The 20934-nt window shown below is 49.1% G+C and overlaps 14 non-coding genes across 14 annotated transcripts; all 14 read right to left on the reverse strand.

Annotated features, from left to right (window-relative positions):
- Positions 1 to 6929: 6929 nt before the first annotated feature.
- Positions 6930 to 7048, reverse strand: LOC135490056 (5S ribosomal RNA). The gene has a single exon (XR_010447272.1). It is a non-coding gene; the product is annotated as a 5S ribosomal RNA (ribosomal RNA).
- An 896-nt stretch (positions 7049 to 7944) lies between these two features.
- Positions 7945 to 8063, reverse strand: LOC135490057 (5S ribosomal RNA). The gene has a single exon (XR_010447273.1). It is a non-coding gene; the product is annotated as a 5S ribosomal RNA (ribosomal RNA).
- Positions 8064 to 8961: 898 nt separating this feature from the next.
- Positions 8962 to 9080, reverse strand: LOC135490058 (5S ribosomal RNA). The gene has a single exon (XR_010447274.1). It is a non-coding gene; the product is annotated as a 5S ribosomal RNA (ribosomal RNA).
- An 898-nt stretch (positions 9081 to 9978) lies between these two features.
- LOC135490421 (5S ribosomal RNA) lies at positions 9979 to 10097 on the reverse strand. The gene has a single exon (XR_010447624.1). It is a non-coding gene; the product is annotated as a 5S ribosomal RNA (ribosomal RNA).
- A 903-nt stretch (positions 10098 to 11000) lies between these two features.
- Positions 11001 to 11119, reverse strand: LOC135490422 (5S ribosomal RNA). Its single transcript, XR_010447625.1, has one exon. It is a non-coding gene; the product is annotated as a 5S ribosomal RNA (ribosomal RNA).
- An 895-nt stretch (positions 11120 to 12014) lies between these two features.
- LOC135490545 (5S ribosomal RNA) lies at positions 12015 to 12133 on the reverse strand. The gene has a single exon (XR_010447736.1). It is a non-coding gene; the product is annotated as a 5S ribosomal RNA (ribosomal RNA).
- A 901-nt stretch (positions 12134 to 13034) lies between these two features.
- On the reverse strand, positions 13035 to 13153 carry LOC135490059 (5S ribosomal RNA). The gene has a single exon (XR_010447275.1). It is a non-coding gene; the product is annotated as a 5S ribosomal RNA (ribosomal RNA).
- A 902-nt stretch (positions 13154 to 14055) lies between these two features.
- LOC135490060 (5S ribosomal RNA) lies at positions 14056 to 14174 on the reverse strand. The gene has a single exon (XR_010447276.1). It is a non-coding gene; the product is annotated as a 5S ribosomal RNA (ribosomal RNA).
- A 900-nt stretch (positions 14175 to 15074) lies between these two features.
- LOC135490456 (5S ribosomal RNA) lies at positions 15075 to 15193 on the reverse strand. The gene has a single exon (XR_010447657.1). It is a non-coding gene; the product is annotated as a 5S ribosomal RNA (ribosomal RNA).
- A 902-nt stretch (positions 15194 to 16095) lies between these two features.
- On the reverse strand, positions 16096 to 16214 carry LOC135490460 (5S ribosomal RNA). Its single transcript, XR_010447661.1, has one exon. It is a non-coding gene; the product is annotated as a 5S ribosomal RNA (ribosomal RNA).
- Positions 16215 to 17112: 898 nt separating this feature from the next.
- On the reverse strand, positions 17113 to 17231 carry LOC135490431 (5S ribosomal RNA). Its single transcript, XR_010447633.1, has one exon. It is a non-coding gene; the product is annotated as a 5S ribosomal RNA (ribosomal RNA).
- Positions 17232 to 18131: 900 nt separating this feature from the next.
- LOC135490436 (5S ribosomal RNA) lies at positions 18132 to 18250 on the reverse strand. Its single transcript, XR_010447638.1, has one exon. It is a non-coding gene; the product is annotated as a 5S ribosomal RNA (ribosomal RNA).
- A 901-nt stretch (positions 18251 to 19151) lies between these two features.
- On the reverse strand, positions 19152 to 19270 carry LOC135490061 (5S ribosomal RNA). The gene has a single exon (XR_010447277.1). It is a non-coding gene; the product is annotated as a 5S ribosomal RNA (ribosomal RNA).
- An 899-nt stretch (positions 19271 to 20169) lies between these two features.
- LOC135490062 (5S ribosomal RNA) lies at positions 20170 to 20288 on the reverse strand. Its single transcript, XR_010447278.1, has one exon. It is a non-coding gene; the product is annotated as a 5S ribosomal RNA (ribosomal RNA).
- Between the last annotated feature and the right edge of the window lie 646 nt (positions 20289 to 20934).

Here is a 20934-nt window from a genome sequence, read left to right on the forward strand (position 1 = left end):
AGGCATCCGGCTCATAAAGTCCGCATTCACGTGTTTGTTCCCTGGCCTATGGACAAGATCGTATTTAAAGGATGACATGAAGAGCTGCCACCGCTGAATTTGCTCATTGCAATCTGTCAAAGTGAGAAGGTGGCTGACAGCGGCATTGTCTGTGCGAATCATGAATCGCTGTCCATAAAGATACGGCTTGAAGTGTTCCACAGACCTAACAACAGCAAGAAACTCACGCTTTGTGATACAATAATTGCGTTCTGTATCTGAGAGCAACCTGGAGAAGTAGCCAATGACAGTCTCATGGCCAGACTGGACCTGGCTGAGCACAGAACCAATTCCACTAGACGAAGCATCCGTGTCAAGTACGAAGTTGGTACCCTTGACATCAGGGAAGGACAAGACCGGAGCAGAAGTCAAGGCTGCTTTGAGGCGCAGGAAAGATTCCTCGCATTCTAAAGTCCAAATCAATGGGCTATTGGCCTTTGTCAATGCATACAAAGGACTTGCTAGCTGAGACATATTGCGAATGAAACGCCTATAATACGACACTAAACCGAGAAATCGCTTCACTTCTGTCTTGAGCTTGGCATGGGGAACGTTGGCCAGAGATGGCCAATTCTGGACAACAGCAACTTTGCTTGAGAGAGGTGATATGCCCTTCTTGGAGATGGCGTGACCAAGATACTCAATTGAATCCTGCATCAGGAGACATTTGCTGGGTTTCACCTTTAAGTTAGCCTTCTGTAGAGCTGTGAGAACCAACTCCAAGTTGTTCAGGGTCTCAGAAAACGACCTACCATATACTAGGACATCATCCAAATACACTAGGCATTTGTCCCACTGTAGGGTACGCAAGACCGACTCCATGAGACGCTCGAAGGTCGACGGAGCATTACAGAGTCCGAATGGCAGTACTGTGAAATGGTAAGCACCAGATTTAGTGAGAAAAGCTGTTTTCTCCTGATCTTCCTTGGAATTCAACGGCACCTGCCAGTAGCCTGACTGGAGATCCAAACTGCAAAAATGAGTGCTACCAAAGAGAGAATCAACACATTGGTCGAAGCGGGGAATTGGATAGGAATCCACCTTAGTTAGAGAGTTGACGCGACGAAAATCTATGCAGAAGCGAGCCGTCCCATCCTTTTTGAAGACAATTACAGGCGCACTGGCCCAAGGACTAGAGGACTCCTCTAAGATTCCACGCTGAAGACCATCCTTCACAGCAGTTGCAATCTCCTGCTCCTTTCGCCATCCATGACGCCGTAAAGGTACTCTGACAGGCTTGGCATCCCCTGTGTCTATACTATGTCCAATCACAGCTGTCTTCCCAATATCAGTTGGTGAAGTCGAGAAAGTGTCACCGTATTTGCTGAGAACTGCTGCCAATTGCTTCTTTTCCTCCACAGTCAAATTTGCCGCTGATTTTGCATAAAGATCCTCTAAATGATCAGGGACCCTATCCTCCATCTCGACCAAGGAGACAGAACTCAAGGAGGGTGGAGGTGAAGAAGGCGAAGAGACCTGAGGAGCACAAGCATTCACTGAAGAACAAGCACCTTCTGCCGTGTGATTCGCCTGCTCTTGGACATCTCCAACAGGAAACATATAACCAACCGTCGTACCTTTTGGGATACAAATAACCTCCTTGGTTGGATTATAAAATTGAACAACAGTCCCTTTGCGTTTCTTATTTTGGACACTGACAGACTTGGCTGGCATAACTCCATACTGCTGAACGAAATGACCACTAGGTTCCAAAGTTGCATGCTGCTTTGTACGAAACGCGCTACGCAACATAGCAGATGCAACTACCTCACAACCTGGCTGGATGGAAAGCGACTGAGAAAGGGCTACAGAATGTGGCAGAATATCATGCCGGCAAGTGACGAGTGGATACTCCTTTCCATTAAAGGCAAAAACAGAAGAACTCATCTTCAGATCACACCCAAAGCGTCGCCAGAAATCCAGGCCCCAGAGGCCATCCATCTGATCCATTTTCGACACAAACATTTTGAAGGTGAATTGGGTATCATGAACCCTAACTGGCATGTGAACTTCCCCTAAGATGTGAAGTGACGCTTCTCCATCAGCCATGTGAACCTGCATGCCAGTCTTCTGAAGAGGTGGACGAAATTTCTGAGGAATCTTGTAGTACACCTTTGAAGACAGAAATGTACTAGCAGAACCAGAGTCCAACAAGAAAGATGTCGGCAAACCATTGAGATAGGTTGTGAGATAAGCTTGTATCGGAGGGTGAGTAATATTAGCAACAGGGTCATGACCAGCCCTCACCTCGAAGGCATGACCTACTAGTTTGACGGCTCAGAGTTGGCCTCAAACTTTTGCCTGAAATGATCTTCTACTTGAGAGCAGTCCTTCCAAATATGCCCCTCTTGCTTACAAATCCAACAAGTCACAGTGGACCGCCTGTCGTTCTGTCCGTAGCGAGTCCTCATGTTGTTTTCTGACGAACCAGGAGCAGCATCCTCTCTGTCCCCGTTGTTCCCAGTATCTCTACGCTGTCCAGCATCACCACCACCATGGGCCCCTCTGCCGAAAGCACCACCCCTATTGGATGCATTAGGGTTGTTTCCTCTGTCAAACAGTCCACGGCCACGCCCACGTCCACGTGATGATTGTCTGTCTGTTCCACTCTGTGCACCATACTGTGGGGGTTGGCTAATAGCAGCGACACTGCCTGCTATGGTCGACTGGTTGGTGGCCAGCAGGTGGCTTTCATAAGACTTAGCCTGACGGAGCACTTCTTCAATCGGTTTGTCCTTGTATTGGTACAGTTTATCCCCCAAGGGAGTATCACGGAGTGATAGATATAACTGTAGCCCAAGGTCACACATTTGCCTTCCATATGCTCGCTTACTGTAGAGACACAGCCTGAATGCCAAATCATCCAATGACTCTTCCGGTTCCCTCTTTACATCGCGCAGGCGGGCTGCCCACTCCGAGCGCTCACCAATGGGTGTATACAAAACCAAGACCTAAGACATAAGACCTAAGACCTAAGATCCCCCGAAGTACAAAACTAAGACCCAGGTACAAAACTAAGATCCCCGAGGTACAAAACTAAGACCCGGGGAGGCCAATTCCAAACTAAAATTTTGAAGAAAATATCAGAGTCTTAGTTTTGTACATCAGGGGATCTTAGTTTTGTACGTACAAAACTAAGATCCCCCGAGGTATAAAACTAAGACCCAATTCCAAACTGAAATTTTGAAGAAAAATATCAGAGTCTTAGTTTTGTACATCAGGGGATCAGGAGATGGAGGCCGTATATGCTAGAGTATATGCTAGAGTGATGACCGGTCGTGCCTGCATAGTGCATATGGAGGTAGTATTCAGATGGAGCAACTGCATGCATCTCAAAGGTGATATTACTACATCAAAATGAATTCGAAAGAGGGGCAGAATTTGGAAACTAAGATCCCCTGATGTACAAAACTAAGACTCTGATATTTTTCTTCAAAATTTTAGTTTGGAATTGGCCTCCCCGGGTCTTAGTTTTGTACCTCGGGGATCTTAGTTTTGTACCTGGGTCTTAGTTTTGTACTTCGGGGGATCTTAGGTCTTAGGTCTTATGTCTTAGGTCTTGGTTTTGTATACACCCCTCACCAATGAAGTGGGTGTCCAGGGCCTTAACTAGGCCATCAAAGGTGACACTTGTACCCTGGAGATCCATACTAGCCAACACCCTACTCGCGCGTCCTTGTAGCTTGATACGCAAAAGCTCTAATTTCTCCTCCTTTGTCCAATCCAGTGTCACTGCATTAAAGTTTGCGAGGTAAGCCTCCCAATCCACTTTGGATTCATCAAACACTTTGATATTTGGTGGTTTGTGACGAGGTTTTGTCTGCGGAGTTTTGGTGGAACCGCCAAAAGAACAGTTGTGGTAGTTATTCACAACTGGTGCCTCAAATTTACTTGTGTTCGTGACATCCCCCTTAGTGCTGGCAACCGGTAACGATCCAGTGCCTGCAGGAGGGAGAGACGCAGACGCTGGTGGGGCCTGTCCCCGAGTAGTGGGCAAGCTGTGTGACGTGTGTGTGTTCGCTACTGTGGCTGGCAGCCATTGGTCCCCAGCAGCGGCCGGTAACGATCCAGACACCACAGGGTGACCAGGCGGTGGGCAAGGCTGAAGCTGACCAGCTGAAGTGGTAGATGCAAGACTAGTTCCAGAAGTAAGTGTGGCCATGCTCGAATGAGCTGCCACTGGACTGTTCAATGATAGGCATGAACATGGCATAGCCTGGTGGGTACCACTAACAGGCATATCAGTCGATTTGACCGCTTGAAAAGCAAGGGAATCCTGTGCTATCACCTGCTGGTGAGCTGCAAGATGAGGTTGGTCCTCCGTCTGCGTGGTCCCTGTCCTTAGCGAAATTGGCTCCGGAGCTGATGTTGTAAGCTCGGGAGCAGAGGTATGATGTGTCCCAGGAAAACTAACTGACGCCTCAGGTGGCTGGGGGTCAGAGGGCAACTCAGGCCATGGAATGCCTCCTGCTTGCCTCAAGGTGGTGTGACCCTGCCAAGAAAGAGTGGGTGGCCCTGGTGAATGTACAGAGTGATATGGCTGAGTGGGAGGAGCCATTGGAGTGGAGTGCATGGGTGGCATGCAGGTTTCCTCCATTGGAGTGTTGTCATAAGATGTACCGTCCATATCAAGGGAGATGGCTGAAAAAGATCAGACAAACGCTTCCTAACAGTGCCAAAAAACCCAAGTGACTCCCTGGACCTGGTAACATCTGGAGACTCAACAATAGCCTGCGCTGGTATACGTGGAATAGCTCCTTGGAGCTGCCGACCTCGCAGCTGCATCCCTTGGTTTGCCGCCATGCTGCAAGTATTCACTCTGCCTTAAAGGAGGATCAGCACCCTGCTATGTAGAAATAAAGCCCTGTATACGATCAAGCACACAGAACCAACATGCACTCATCAGCAAGTATCATATACATGCATGCAATCTGCAACTAAACATGCAATATCAAGTTACATGTGAGGAAAAATAAATCACATACTAATACATGCATTAGCAAAATACAACCATTACCTGGAAAAAAAAATGCATTAGGTACATTCATCCATGCATCGACTACCATGAAAAACATGTGAAACATGTAAATCAATAAAGCATGTGACACAATCAACCATGTGAAACTATGAATGCAATTAGGTAGGCCTAGTTCAAACCTGTGTACAAAATGCAACAATGTGCAAATCACACTGGATAGCAGGTGTGAAAATCAGCCCCAGTGATATCCATGCATGAAAGTTCTTTACATCTGCGCATCCTCTTGTCGCATCACCTGCAGGCCTTGGGTGATCGCCCTCCTAATGCTAAAGTGATACAAGTCCAGCCCTCTGTGTGATGTAAAGTGGATATTATCTCCACTTACGCTTGTGGCCAGATTCACAAGGATCGATCGATCATGTTTGTATCGCACAATTAGCTTAGAATATTGTTCCTCGCGACACTTCAGGAGCAGCTTCTCATTGAAAGATTTCCTCCTTGCATCAAAATGTTCTGCCGATGTGTTTCTGCACCGTTTCCTATTAACAACTTGGCACAGGATGATTTTTCGCAAAACTTGGCAGCTCTCCTTCAACTGCTTGCACAAAGTAACCAAGGTGCCAAGGACATTCTCCGTCAGCTGTTCGTCTGGTATGTGTGGGCTAGCCACTAAATCATTAGTGCCCAGTTCCAGAATAAGCAGGTTCGGCTGTACCCTCGTCACAGCATTTTGTACAAAAGCACGACCGGCCTCATCACATTGCAGGCCCCCCAGGCCAGCAAGGTTCCCAGTCTCCTCCGGCAAGCCTAACTTTGCTGCAAAGTTAAAGGTAATAGGCACCGAAGCTGGCGCACCCAGCTCCTCCAGCAGAAATCGCCTGTAGCGGGCAACAAAAGAGTGTCCCGTAACAAGAATCCTCATCCCCACTTGGCAATGTATAGTAATGTTACACAAAGTACATACCGGTACACACGCTGACGCAATACATATCCGTGTAGATTCCCGTCCTGTTCCCGGCCTTCTCAAAAACACCCGAATAAAGTCAATCAGAAGATTCCATGATAGTCCGAAAAGGAAGGTCGCCAATGAATGATATCTGCCGTTACGTGGAGGGATAAATCAGACTCAGATATGATGTTGGCTATCACTTTTATTCCATGTTTCTCATCAACTCGAACGTGTGTACATCAAGCCATTACAGCGAAGTTCGACATCTGGCCGTGGCGGCGCTATCGTCCGGTGTCTCCGGGATTGCGCGGGAAGGGGATCATACAGGGTGATACCATACAGTTGGCAAGGTGTCTCATCACTAGGAACGCAGCGTGACGTCACGAGCTCTGACGTCACGAGCAGACTACTCCGAGGCTCCCTGACGTCATGAGAGACGCCAGCGCCATCTCCCGAATCAGGACTGACGTCACTAGCAGCAACTTCCACGCCGGTCTGAACTCAAAAAGCGTCCTAGTATAAACGCTTGGAAGCCAGTAGGCCTGCGCAGCGTTGTGGGGGGGGGGGGGGGGGAGGGATGATTTTCGACGGGCTTTAACCCGCGAATCACCTTTTTGACCGCAACGGTTAATTTGAGCCCCAAAACCACACAAGCAAGCCAATTTGACTGAAACTTAATCATTTTCATCACTTTAAACACACCTTATTCTCAATATAAGAAGAAGTATATTTGAAATGGAAAATAACATTCAACTGGTATGGTGAGACCACCCATTCGTCTCAAAAGGAACTATAACCGCGAGCTGATTGGTTAAATACAGGTGCGGGACCTACAGGCCGGCCCCCTGGCTGCCATTTCCATTTCGCAAAATTCGATGGCCACCACATGAGGTAGCCTACATTTTCATTTTAACAATCGTACAAGGGAAGAAGAAACAAAATGATTGGGACATGAAGAGAAAAAGTCTACAACACGCGGTATTCCGAGGCGGTCACCCATCCACGTACTAACCACGCTCGACGTTGCTTGGCTTCGGTGATCGGACGAGAACCGGTGTTTTCAACGTGATATGGTCGTAGACATTAGAGGCGGCGATGCGTAGGTTACTTATGATATCACTGCGCCTACTATAATGCGTCATATTTTGGGGTCAGAGGCATTATGTATGCCTACGTCACAGCTTCGTCGCATTACAGATGTGGTTGGGGCGCCCATTACACGACGGAGTCTACGCGTAGACATACAGTTCACGCAGGCTCGCACTGAAACAGAAACGGACGCACATTCAAGAACTGCACGCAGACCAACATCGGAAGAAGAGAGTGCCGACTGGACATCAAAGACGCCAACGGTTGGCAAGGTGTCTCATCACTAGGAACGCAGCGTGACGTCACGAGCTCTGACGTCATGAGCAGACTACTCCGAGGCTCCCTGACGTCATGAGAGACGCCAGCGCCATCTCCCGAATCAGGACTGACGTCACTAGCAGCAACTTCCACGCCGGTCTGAACTCAAAAAGCGTCCTAGTATAAACGCTTGGAAGCCAGTAGGCCTGCGCAGTGTTGGGGGGGGGGGGGGAGAGAGGGGAGGGATGATTTTCGACGGGCTTTAACCCGCGAATCACCTTTTTGACCGCAACGGTTAATTTGAGCCCCAAAACCACACAAGCAAGCCAATTTGACTGAAACTTAATCATTTTCATCACTTTAAACACACCTTATTCTCAATATAAGAAGAAGTATATTTGAAATGGAAAATAACATTCAACTGGTATGGTGAGACCACCCATTCGTCTCAAACGGAACTATAACCGCGAGCTGATTGGTTAAATACAGGTGCGGGACCTACAGGCCGGCCCCCTGGCTGCCATTTCCATTTCGCAAAATTCGATGGCCACCACATAAGGTACCCTACATTTTCATTTTAACAATCGTACAAGGGAAGAAGAAACAAAATGATTGGGACATGAAGAGAAAAAGTCTACAACACGCGGTATTCCGAGGCGGTCACCCATCCACGTACTAACCACGCTCGACGTTGCTTGGCTTCGGTGATCGGACGAGAACCGGTGTTTTCAACGTGATATGGTCGTAGACATTAGAGGCGGCGATGCGTAGGTTACTTATAATATCACTGCGCCTACTATAATGCGTCATATTTTGGGGTCAGAGGCATTATGTATGCCTACGTCACAGCTTCGTCGCATTACAGATGTGGTTGGGGCGCCCATTACACGACGGAGTCTACGCGTAGACATACAGTTCACGCAGGCTCGCACTGAAACAGAAACGGACGCACATTCAAGAACTGCACGCAGACCAACATCGGAAGAAGAGAGTGCCGACTGGCCATCAAAGACGCCAACGGTTGGCAAGGTGTCTCATCACTAGGAACGCAGCGTGACGTAACGAGCTCTGACGTCACGAGCAGACTACTCCGAGGCTCCCTGACGTCATGAGAGACGCCAGCGCCATCTCCCGAATCAGGACTGACGTCACTAGCAGCAACTTCCACGCCGGTCTGAACTCAAAAAGCGTCCTAGTATAAACGCTTGGAAGCCAGTAGGCCTGCGCAGTGTTGGGGGGGGGGGGGGGGGGAGAGGGGAGGGATGATTTTCGACGGGCTTTAACCCGCGAATCACCTTTTTGACCGCAACGGTTAATTTGAGCCCCAAAACCACACAAGCAAGCCAATTTGACTGAAACTTAATCATTTTCATCACTTTAAACACACCTTATTCTCAATATAAGAAGAAGTATATTTGAAATGGAAAATAACATTCAACTGGTATGGTGAGACCACCCATTCGTCTCAAACGGAACTATAACCGCGAGCTGATTGGTTAAATACAGGTGCGGGACCTACAGGCCGGCCCCCTGGCTGCCATTTCCATTTCGCAAAATTCGATGGCCACCACATAAGGTAGCCTACATTTTCATTTTAACAATCGTACAAGGGAAGAAGAAACAAAATGATTGGGACATGAAGAGAAAAAGTCTACAACACGCGGTATTCCGAGGCGGTCACCCATCCACGTACTAACCACGCTCGACGTTGCTTGGCTTCGGTGATCGGACGAGAACCGGTGTTTTCAACGTGATATGGTCGTAGACATTAGAGGCGGCGATGCGTAGGTTACTTATAATATCACTTCGCCTACTATAATGCGTCATATTTTGGGGTCAGAGGCATTATGTATGCCTACGTCACAGCTTCGTCGCATTACAGATGTGGTTGGGGCGCCCATTACACGACGGAGTCTACGCGTAGACATACAGTTCACGCAGGCTCGCACTGAAACAGAAACGGACGCACATTCAAGAACTGCACGCAGACCAACATCGGAAGAAGAGAGTGCCGACTGGACATCAAAGACGCCAACGGTTGGCAAGGTGTCTCATCACTAGGAACGCAGCGTGACGTCACGAGCTCTGACGTCACGAGCAGACTACTCCGAGGCTCCCTGACGTCATGAGAGACGCCAGCGCCATCTCCCGAATCAGGACTGACGTCACTAGCAGCAACTTCCACGCCGGTCTGAACTCAAAAAGCGTCCTAGTATAAACGCTTGGAAGCCAGTAGGCCTGCGCAGTGTTGGGCGGGGGGGGGGGGAGAGAGGGGAGGGATGATTTTCGACGGGCTTTAACCCGCGAATCACCTTTTTGACCGCAATGGTTAATTTGAGCCCCAAAACCACACAAGCAAGCCAATTTGACTGAAACTTAATCATTTTCATCACTTTAAACACACCTTATTCTCAATATAAGAAGAAGTATTTTTGAAATGGAAAATAACATTCAACTGGTATGGTGAGACCACCCATTCGTCTCAAACGGAACTATAACCGCGAGCTGATTGGTTAAATACAGGTGCGGGACCTACAGGCCGGCCCCCTGGCTGCCATTTCCATTTCGCAAAATTCGATGGCCACCACATAAGGTAGCCTACATTTTCATTTTAACAATCGTACAAGGGAAGAAGAAACAAAATGATTGGGACATGAAGAGAAAAAGTCTACAACACGCGGTATTCCGAGGCGGTCCCCCATCCACGTACTAACCACGCTCGACGTTGCTTGGCTTCGGTGATCGGACGAGAACCGGTGTTTTCAACGTGATATGGTCGTAGACATTAGAGGCGGCGATGCGTAGGTTACTTATAATATCACTTCGCCTACTATAATGCGTCATATTTTGGGGTCAGAGGCATTATGTATGCCTACGTCACAGCTTCGTCGCATTACAGATGTGGTTGGGGCGCCCATTACACGACGGAGTCTACGCGTAGACATACAGTTCACGCAGGCTCGCACTGAAACAGAAACGGACGCACATTCAAGAACTGCACGCAGACCAACATCGGAAGAAGAGAGTGCCGACTGGACATCAAAGACGCCAACGGTTGGCAAGGTGTCTCATCACTAGGAACGCAGCGTGACGTCACGAGCTCTGACGTCACGAGCAGACTACTCCGAGGCTCCCTGACGTCATGAGAGACGCCAGCGCCATCTCCCGAATCAGGACTGACGTCACTAGCAGCAACTTCCACGCCGGTCTGAACTCAAAAAGCGTCCTAGTATAAACGCTTGGAAGCCAGTAGGCCTGCGCAGTGTTGGGCGGGGGGGGGGGGGGGGGAGAGAGGGGAGGGATGATTTTCGACGGGCTTTAACCCGCGAATCACCTTTTTGACCGCAATGGTTAATTTGAGCCCCAAAACCACACAAGCAAGCCAATTTGACTGAAACTTAATCATTTTCATCACTTTAAACACACCTTATTCTCAATATAAGAAGAAGTATTTTTGAAATGGAAAATAACATTCAACTGGTATGGTGAGACCACCCATTCGTCTCAAACGGAACTATAACCGCGAGCTGATTGGTTAAATACAGGTGCGGGACCTACAGGCCGGCCCCCTGGCTGCCATTTCCATTTCGCAAAATTCGATGGCCACCACATAAGGTAGCCTACATTTTCATTTTAACAATCGTACAAGGGAAGAAGAAACAAAATGATTGGGACATGAAGAGAAAAAGTCTACAACACGCGGTATTCCGAGGCGGTCCCCCATCCACGTACTAACCACGCTCGACGTTGCTTGGCTTCGGTGATCGGACGAGAACCGGTGTTTTCAACGTGATATGGTCGTAGACATTAGAGGCGGCGATGCGTAGGTTACTTATAATATCACTTCGCCTACTATAATGCGTCATATTTTGGGGTCAGAGGCATTATGTATGCCTACGTCACAGCTTCGTCGCATTACAGATGTGGTTGGGGCGCCCATTACACGACGGAGTCTACGCGTAGACATACAGTTCACGCAGGCTCGCACTGAAACAGAAACGGACGCACATTCAAGAACTGCACGCAGACCAACATCGGAAGAAGAGAGTGCCGACTGGACATCAAAGACGCCAACGGTTGGCAAGGTGTCTCATCACTAGGAACGCAGCGTGACGTCACGAGCTCTGACGTCACGAGCAGACTACTCCGAGGCTCCCTGACGTCATGAGAGACGCCAGCGCCATCTCCCGAATCAGGACTGACGTCACTAGCAGCAACTTCCACGCCGGTCTGAACTCAAAAAGCGTCCTAGTATAAACGCTTGGAAGCCAGTAGGCCTGCGCAGGGTGGGGGGGGGGGGGGAGAGAGGGGAGGGATGATTTTCGACGGGCTTTAACCCGCGAATCACCTTTTTGACCGCAACGGTTAATTTGAGCCCCAAAACCACACAAGCAAGCCAATTTGACTGAAACTTAATCATTTTCATCACTTTAAACACACCTTATTCTCAATATAAGAAGAAGTATATTTGAAATGGAAAATAACATTCAACTGGTATGGTGAGACCACCCATTCGTCTCAAACGGAACTATAACCGCGAGCTGATTGGTTAAATACAGGTGCGGGACCTACAGGCCGGCCCCCTGGCTGCCATTTCCATTTCGCAAAATTCGATGGCCACCACATAAGGTAGCCTACATTTTCATTTTAACAATCGTACAAGGGAAGAAGAAACAAAATGATTGGGACATGAAGAGAAGAAGTCTACAACACGCGGTATTCCGAGGCGGTCACCCATCCACGTACTAACCACGCTCGACGTTGCTTGGCTTCGGTGATCGGATGAGAACCGGTGTTTTCAACGTGATATGGTCGTAGACATTAAAGGCGGCGATGCGTAGGTTACTTATAATATCACTGCGCCTACTATAATGCGTCATATTTTGGGGTCAGAGGCATTATGTATGCCTACGTCACAGCTTCGTCGCATTACAGATGTGGTTGGGGCGCCCATTACACGACGGAGTCTACGCGTAGACATACAGTTCACGCAGGCTCGCACTGAAACAGAAACGGACGCACATTCAAGAACTGCACGCAGACCAACATCGGAAGAAGAGAGTGCCGACTGGACATCAAAGACGCAAACGGTTGGCAAGGTGTCTCATCACTAGGAACGCAGCGTGACGTCACGAGCTCTGACGTCACGAGCAGACTACTCCGAGGCTCCCTGACGTCATGAGAGACGCCAGCGCCATCTCCCGAATCAGGACTGACGTCACTAGCAGCAACTTCCACGCCGGTCTGAACTCAAAAAGCGTCCTAGTATAAACGCTTGGAAGCCAGTAGGCCTGCGCAGTGTTGGGGGGGGGGGGGGGGGGGAGAGAGGGGAGGGATGATTTTCGACGGGCTTTAACCCGCGAATCACCTTTTTGACCGCAACGGTTAATTTGAGCCCCAAAACCACACAAGCAAGCCAATTTGACTGAAACTTAATCATTTTCATCACTTTAAACACACCTTATTCTCAATATAAGAAGAAGTATATTTGAAATGGAAAATAACATTCAACTGGTATGGTGAGACCACCCATTCGTCTCAAACGGAACTATAACCGCGAGCTGATTGGTTAAATACAGGTGCGGGACCTACAGGCCGGCCCCCTGGCTGCCATTTCCATTTCGCAAAATTCGATGGCCACCACATAAGGTAGCCTACATTTTCATTTTAACAATCGTACAAGGGAAGAAGAAACAAAATGATTGGGACATGAAGAGAAAAAGTCTACAACACGCGGTATTCCGAGGCGGTCACCCATCCACGTACTAACCACGCTCGACGTTGCTTGGCTTCGGTGATCGGACGAGAACCGGTGTTTTCAACGTGATATGGTCGTAGACATTAGAGGCGGCGATGCGTAGGTTACTTATAATATCACTGCGCCTACTATAATGCGTCATATTTTGGGGTCAGAGGCATTATGTATGCCTACGTCACAGCTTCGTCGCATTACAGATGTGGTTGGGGCGCCCATTACACGACGGAGTCTACGCGTAGACATACAGTTCACGCAGGCTCGCACTGAAACAGAAACGGACGCACATTCAAGAACTGCACGCAGACCAACATCGGAAGAAGAGAGTGCCGACTGGACATCAAAGACGCCAACGGTTGGCAAGGTGTCTCATCACTAGGAACGCAGCGTGACGTCACGAGCTCTGACGTCACGAGCAGACTACTCCGAGGCTCCCTGACGTCATGAGAGACGCCAGCGCCATCTCCCGAATCAGGACTGACGTCACTAGCAGCAACTTCCACGCCGGTCTGAACTCAAAAAGCGTCCTAGTATAAACGCTTGGAAGCCAGTAGGCCTGCGCAGTGTTGGGCGGGGGGGGGGGGGGGGAGAGAGGGGAGGGATGATTTTCGACGGGCTTTAACCCGTGAATCACCTTTTTGACCGCAACGGTTAATTTGAGCCCCAAAACCACACAAGCAAGCCAATTTGACTGAAACTTAATCATTTTCATCACTTTAAACACACCTTATTCTCAATATAAGAAGAAGTATATTTGAAATGGAAAATAACATTCAACTGGTATGGTGAGACCACCCATTCGTCTCAAACGGAACTATAACCGCGAGCTGATTGGTTAAATACAGGTGCGGGACCTACAGGCCGGCCCCCTGGCTGCCATTTCCATTTCGCAAAATTCGATGGCCACCACATAAGGTAGCCTACATTTTCATTTTAACAATCGTACAAGGGAAGAAGAAACAAAATGATTGGGACATGAAGAGAAAAAGTCTACAACACGCGGTATTCCGAGGCGGTCACCCATCCACGTACTAACCACGCTCGACGTTGCTTGGCTTCGGTGATCGGACGAGAACCGGTGTTTTCAACGTGATATGGTCGTAGACATTAGAGGCGGCGATGCGTAGGTTACTTATAATATCACTGCGCCTACTATAATGCGTCATATTTTGGGGTCAGAGGCATTATGTATGCCTACGTCACAGCTTCGTCGCATTACAGATGTGGTTGGGGCGCCCATTACACGACGGAGTCTACGCGTAGTCATACAGTTCACGCAGGCTCGCACTGAAACAGAAACGGACGCACATTCAAGAACTGCACGCAGACCAACATCGGAAGAAGAGAGTGCCGACTGGACATCAAAGACGCCAACGGTTGGCAAGGTGTCTCATCACTAGGAACGCAGCGTGACGTCACGAGCTCTGACGTCACGAGCAGACTACTCCGAGGCTCCCTGACGTCATGAGAGACGCCAGCGCCATCTCCCGAATCAGGACTGACGTCACTAGCAGCAACTTCCACGCCGGTCTGAACTCAAAAAGCGTCCTAGTATAAACGCTTGGAAGCCAGTAGGCCTGCGCAGTGTTGGGCGGGGGGGGGGGGGGAGAGAGGGGAGGGATGATTTTCGACGGGCTTTAACCCGCGAATCACCTTTTTGACCGCAACGGTTAATTTGAGCCCCAAAACCACACAAGCAAGCCAATTTGACTGAAACTTAATCATTTTCATCACTTTAAACACACCTTATTCTCAATATAAGAAGAAGTATATTTGAAATGGAAAATAACATTCAACTGGTATGGTGAGACCACCCATTCGTCTCAAACGGAACTATAACCGCGAGCTGATTGGTTAAATACAGGTGCGGGACCTACAGGCCGGCCCCCTGGCTGCCATTTCCATTTCGCAAAATTCGATGGCCACCACATAAGGTAGCCTACATTTTCATTTTAACAATCGTACAAGGGAAGAAGAAACAAAATGATTGGGACATGAAGAGAAAAAGTCTACAACACGCGGTATTCCGAGGCGGTCACCCATCCACGTACTAACCACGCTCGACGTTGCTTGGCTTCGGTGATCGGACGAGAACGGGTGTTTTCAACGTGATATGGTCGTAGACATTAGAGGCGGCGATGCGTAGGTTACTTATAATATCACTGCGCCTACTATAATGCGTCATATTTTGGGGTCAGAGGCATTATGTATGCCTACGTCACAGCTTCGTCGCATTACAGATGTGGTTGGGGCGCCCATTACACGACGGAGTCTACGCGTAGACATACAGTTCACGCAGGCTCGCACTGAAACAGAAACGGACGCACATTCAAGAACTGCACGCAGACCAACATCGGAAGAAGAGAGTGCCGACTGGACATCAAAGACGCCAACGGTTGGCAAGGTGTCTCATCACTAGGAACGCAGCGTGACGTCACGAGCTCTGACGTCACGAGCAGACTACTCCGAGGCTCCCTGACGTCATGAGAGACGCCAGCGCCATCTCCCGAATCAGGACTGACGTCACTAGCAGCAACTTCCACGCCGGTCTGAACTCAAAAAGCGTCCTAGTATAAACGCTTGGAAGCCAGTAGGCCTGCGCAGTGTTGGGGGGGGGGGGGGGGGGGGAGAGAGGGGGGGGATGATTTTCGACGGGCTTTAACCCGCGAATCACCTTTTTGACCGCAACGGTTAATTTGAGCCCCAAAACCACACAAGCAAGCCAATTTGACTGAAACTTAATCATTTTCATCACTTTAAACACACCTTATTCTCAATATAAGAAGAAGTATATTTGAAATGGAAAATAACATTCAACTGGTATGGTGAGACCACCCATTCGTCTCAAACGGAACTATAACCGCGAGCTGATTGGTTAAATACAGGTGCGGGACCTACAGGCCGGCCCCCTGGCTGCCATTTCCATTTCGCAAAATTCGATGGCCACCACATAAGGTAGCCTACATTTTCATTTTAACAATCGTACAAGGGAAGAAGAAACAAAATGATTGGGACATGAAGAGAAAAATTCTACAACACGCGGTATTCCGAGGCGGTCACCCATCCACGTACTAACCACGCTCGACGTTGCTTGGCTTCGGTGATCGGACGAGAACCGGTGTTTTCAACGTGATGTGGTCGTAGACATTAGAGGCGGCGATGCGTAGGTTACTTATAATATCACTGCACCTACTATAATGCGTCATATTTTGGGGTCAGAGGCATTATGTATGCCTACGTCACAGCTTCGTCGCATTACAGATGTGGTTGGGGCGCCCATTATACGACGGAGTCTACGCGTAGACATACAGTTCACGCAGGCTCGCACTGAAACAGAAACGGACGCACATTCAAGAACTGCACGCAGACCAACATCGGAAGAAGAGAGTGCCGACTGGACATCAAAGACGCCAACGGTTGGCAAGGTGTCTCATCACTAGGAACGCAGCGTGACGTCACGAGCTCTGACGTCACGAGCAGACTACTCCGAGGCTCCCTGACGTCATGAGAGACGCCAGCGCCATCTCCCGAATCAGGACTGACGTCACTAGCAGCAACTTCCACGCCGGTCTGAACTCAAAAAGCGTCCTAGTATAAACGCTTGGAAGCCAGTAGGCCTGCGCAGTGTTGGGCGGGGGGGGGGGGAGAGAGGGGAGGGATGATTTTCGACGGGCTTTAACCCGTGAATCACCATTTTGACCGCAACGGTTAATTTGAGCCCCAAAACCACACAAGCAAGCCAATTTGACTGAAACTTAATCATTTTCATCACTTTAAACACACCTTATTCTCAATATAAGAAGAAGTATATTTGAAATGGAAAATAACATTCAACTGGTATGGTGAGACAACCCATTCGTCTCAAACGGAACTATAACCGCGAGCTAATTGGTTAAATACAGGTGCGGGACCTACAGGCCGGCCCCCTGGCTGCCATTTCCATTTCGCAAAATTCGATGGCCACCACATAAGGTAGCCTACATTTTCATTTTAACAATCGTACAAGGGAAGAAGAAACAAAATGATTGGGACATGAAGAGAAAAAGTCTACAACACGCGGTATTCCGAGGCGGTCACCCATCCACGTACTAACCACGCTCGACGTTGCTTGGCTTCGGTGATCGGACGAGAACCGGTATTTTCAACGTGATATGGTCGTAGACATTAGAGGCGGCGATGCGTAGGTTACTTATAATATCACTGCGCCTACTATAATGCGTCATATTTTGGGGTCAGAGGCATTATGTATGCCTACGTCACAGCTTCGTCGCATTACAGATGTGGTTGGGGCGCCCATTACACGACGGAGTCTACGCGTAGACATACAGCTCACGCAGGCTCGCACTGAAACAGAAACGGACGCACATTCAAGAACTGCACGCAGACCAACATCGGAAGAAGAGAGTGCCGACTGGACATCAAAGACGCCAACGGTTGGCAAGGTGTCTCATCACTAGGAACGCAGCGTGACGTCACGAGCTCTGACGTCACGAGCAGACTACTCCGAGGCTCCCTGACGTCATGAGAGACGCCAGCGCCATCTCCCGAATCAGGACTGACGTCACTAGCAGCAACTTCCACGCCGGTCTGAACTCAAAAAGCGTCCTAGTATAAACGCTTGGAAGCCAGTAGGCCTGCGCAGTGTTGGGCGGGGGGGGGGGGGGAGAGAGGGGAGGGATGATTTTCGACGGGCTTTAACCCGCGAATCACCTTTTTGACCGCAACGGTTAATTTGAGCCCCAAAACCACACAAGCAAGCCAATTTGACTGAAACTTAATCATTTTCATCACTTTAAACACACCTTATTCTCAATATAAGAAGAAGTATATTTGAAATGGAAAATAACATTCAACTGGTATGGTGAGACCACCCATTCGTCTCAAACGGAACTATAACCGCGAGCTGATTGGTTAAATACAGGTGCGGGACCTACAGGCCGGCCCCCTGGCTGCCATTTCCATTTCGCAAAATTCGATGGCCACCACATGAGGTAGCCTACATTTTCATTTTAACAATCGTACAAGGGAAGAAGAAACAAAATGATTGGGACATGAAGAGAAAAAGTCTACAACACGCGGTATTCCGAGGCGGTCACCCATCCACGTACTAACCACGCTCGACGTTGCTTGGCGTCGGTGATCGGACGAGAACCGGTGTTTTCAACGTGATATGGTCGTAGACATTAGAGGCGGCGATGCGTAGGTTACTTATAATATCACTGCGCCTACTATAATGCGTCATATTTTGGGGTCAGAGGCATTATGTATGCCTACGTCACAGCTTCGTCGCATTACAGATGTGGTTGGGGCGCCCATTACACGACGGAGTCTACGCGTAGACATACAGTTCACGCAGGCTCGCACTGAAACAGAAACGGACGCACATTCAAGAACTGCACGCAGACCAACATCGGAAGAAGAGAGTGCCGACTGGACATCAAAGACGCCAACGGTTGGCAAGGTGTCTCATCACTAGGAACGCAGCGTGACGTCACGAGCTCTGACGTCACGAGCAGACTACTCCGAGGCTCCCTGACGTCATGAGAGACGCCAGCGCCATCTCCCGAATCAGGACTGACGTCACTAGCAGCAACTTCCACGCCGGTCTGAACTCAAAAAGCGTCCTAGTATAAACGCTTGGAAGCCAGTAGGCCTGCGCAGTGTTGGGCGGGGGGGGGGGGGGGAGAGAGGGGAGGGATGATTTTCGACGGGCTTTAACCCGCGAATCACCTTTTTGACCGCAACGGTTAATTTGAGCCCCAAAACCACACAAGCAAGCCAATTTGACTGAAACTTAATCATTTTCATCACTTTAAACACACCTTATTCTCAATATAAGAAGAAGTATATTTGAAATGGAAAATAACATTCAACTGGTATGGTGAGACCACCCATTCGTCTCAAACGGAACTATAACCGCGAGCTGATTGGTTAAATACAGGTGCGGGACCTACAGGCCGGCCTTCGGGCTGCCATTTCCATTTCGCAAAATTCGATGGCCACCACATAAGGTAGCCTACATTTTCATTTTAACAATCGTACAAGGGAAGAAGAAACAAAATGATTGGGACATGAAGAGAAAAAGTCTACAACACGCGGTATTCCGAGGCGGTCACCCATCCACGTACTAACCACGCTCGACGTTGCTTGGCTTCGGTGATCGGACGAGAACCGGTGTTTTCAACGTGATATGGTCGTAGACATTAGAGGCGGCGATGCGTAGGTTACTTATAATATCACTGCGCCTACTATAATGCGTCATATTTTGGGGTCAGAGGCATTATGTATGCCTACGTCACAGCTTCGTCGCATTACAGATGTGGTTGGGGCGCCCATTACACGACGGAGTCTACGCGTAGACATACAGTTCACGCAGGCTCGCACTGAAACAGAAACGGACGCACATTCAAGAACTGCACGCAGACCAACATCGGAAGAAGAGAGTGCCGACTGGACATCAAAGACGCCAACGGTTGGCAAGGTGTCTCATCACTAGGAACGCAGCGTGACGTCACGAGCTCTGACGTCACGAGCAGACTACTCCGAGGCTCCCTGACGTCATGAGAGACGCCAGCGCCATCTCCCGAATCAGGACTGACGTCACTAGCAGCAACTTCCACGCCGGTCTGAACTCAAAAAGCGTCCTAGTATAAACGCTTGGAAGCCAGTAGGCCTGCGCAGTGTTGGGCGGGGGGGGGGGGGAGAGAGGGGAGGGATGATTTTCGACGGGCTTTAACCCGCGAATCACCTTTTTGACCGCAACGGTTAATTTGAGCCCCAAAACCACACAAGCAAGCCAATTTGACTGAAACTTAATCATTTTCATCACTTTAAACACACCTTATTCTCAATATAAGAAGAAGTATATTTGAAATGGAAAATAACATTCAACTGGTATGGTGAGACCACCCATTCGTCTCAAACGGAACTATAACCGCGAGCTGATTGGTTAAATACAGGTGCGGGACCTACAGGCCGGCCCCCGGGCTGCCATTTCCATTTCGCAAAATTCGATGGCCACCACATAAGGTAGCCTACATTTTCATTTTAACAATCGTACAAGGGAAGAAGAAACAAAATGATTGGGACATGAAGAGAAAAAGTCTACAACACGCGGTATTCCGAGGCGGTCACCCATCCACGTACTAACCACGCTCGACGTTGCTTGGCTTCGGTGATCGGACGAGAACCGGTGTTTTCAACGTGATATGGTCGTAGACATTAGAGGCGGCGATGCGTAGGTTACTTATAATATCACTGCGCCTACTATAATGCGTCATATTTTGGGGTCAGAGGCATTATGTATGCCTACGTCACAGCTTCGTCGCATTACAGATGTGGTTGGGGCGCCCATTACACGACGGAGTCTACGCGTAGACATACAGTTCACGCAGGCTCGCACTGAAACAGAAACGGACGCACATTCAAGAACTGCACGCAGACCAACATCGGAAGAAGAGAGTGCCGACTGGACATCAAAGACGCCAACGGTTGGCAAGGTGTCTCATCACTAGGAACGCAGCGTGACGTCACGAGCTCTGACGTCACGAGCAGACTACTCCGAGGCTCCCTGACGTCATGAGAGACGCCAGCGCCATCTCCCGAATCAGGACTGACGTCACTAGCAGCAACTTCCACGCCGGTCTGAACTCAAAAAGCGTCCTAGTATAAACGCTTGGAAGCCAGTAGGCCTGCGCAGTGTTGGGCGGGGGGGGGGAGAGAGGGGAGGGATGATTTTCGACGGGCTTTAACCCGCGAATCACCTTTTTGACCGCAACGGTTAATTTGAGCCCCAAAACCACACAAGCAAGCCAATTTGACTGAAACTTAATCATTTTCATCACTTTAAACACACCTTATTCTCAA

Source organism: Lineus longissimus, chromosome 6 (genome assembly GCF_910592395.1).
Source record: "Lineus longissimus chromosome 6, tnLinLong1.2, whole genome shotgun sequence".
NCBI lineage: Eukaryota > Metazoa > Nemertea > Pilidiophora > Heteronemertea > Lineidae > Lineus > Lineus longissimus.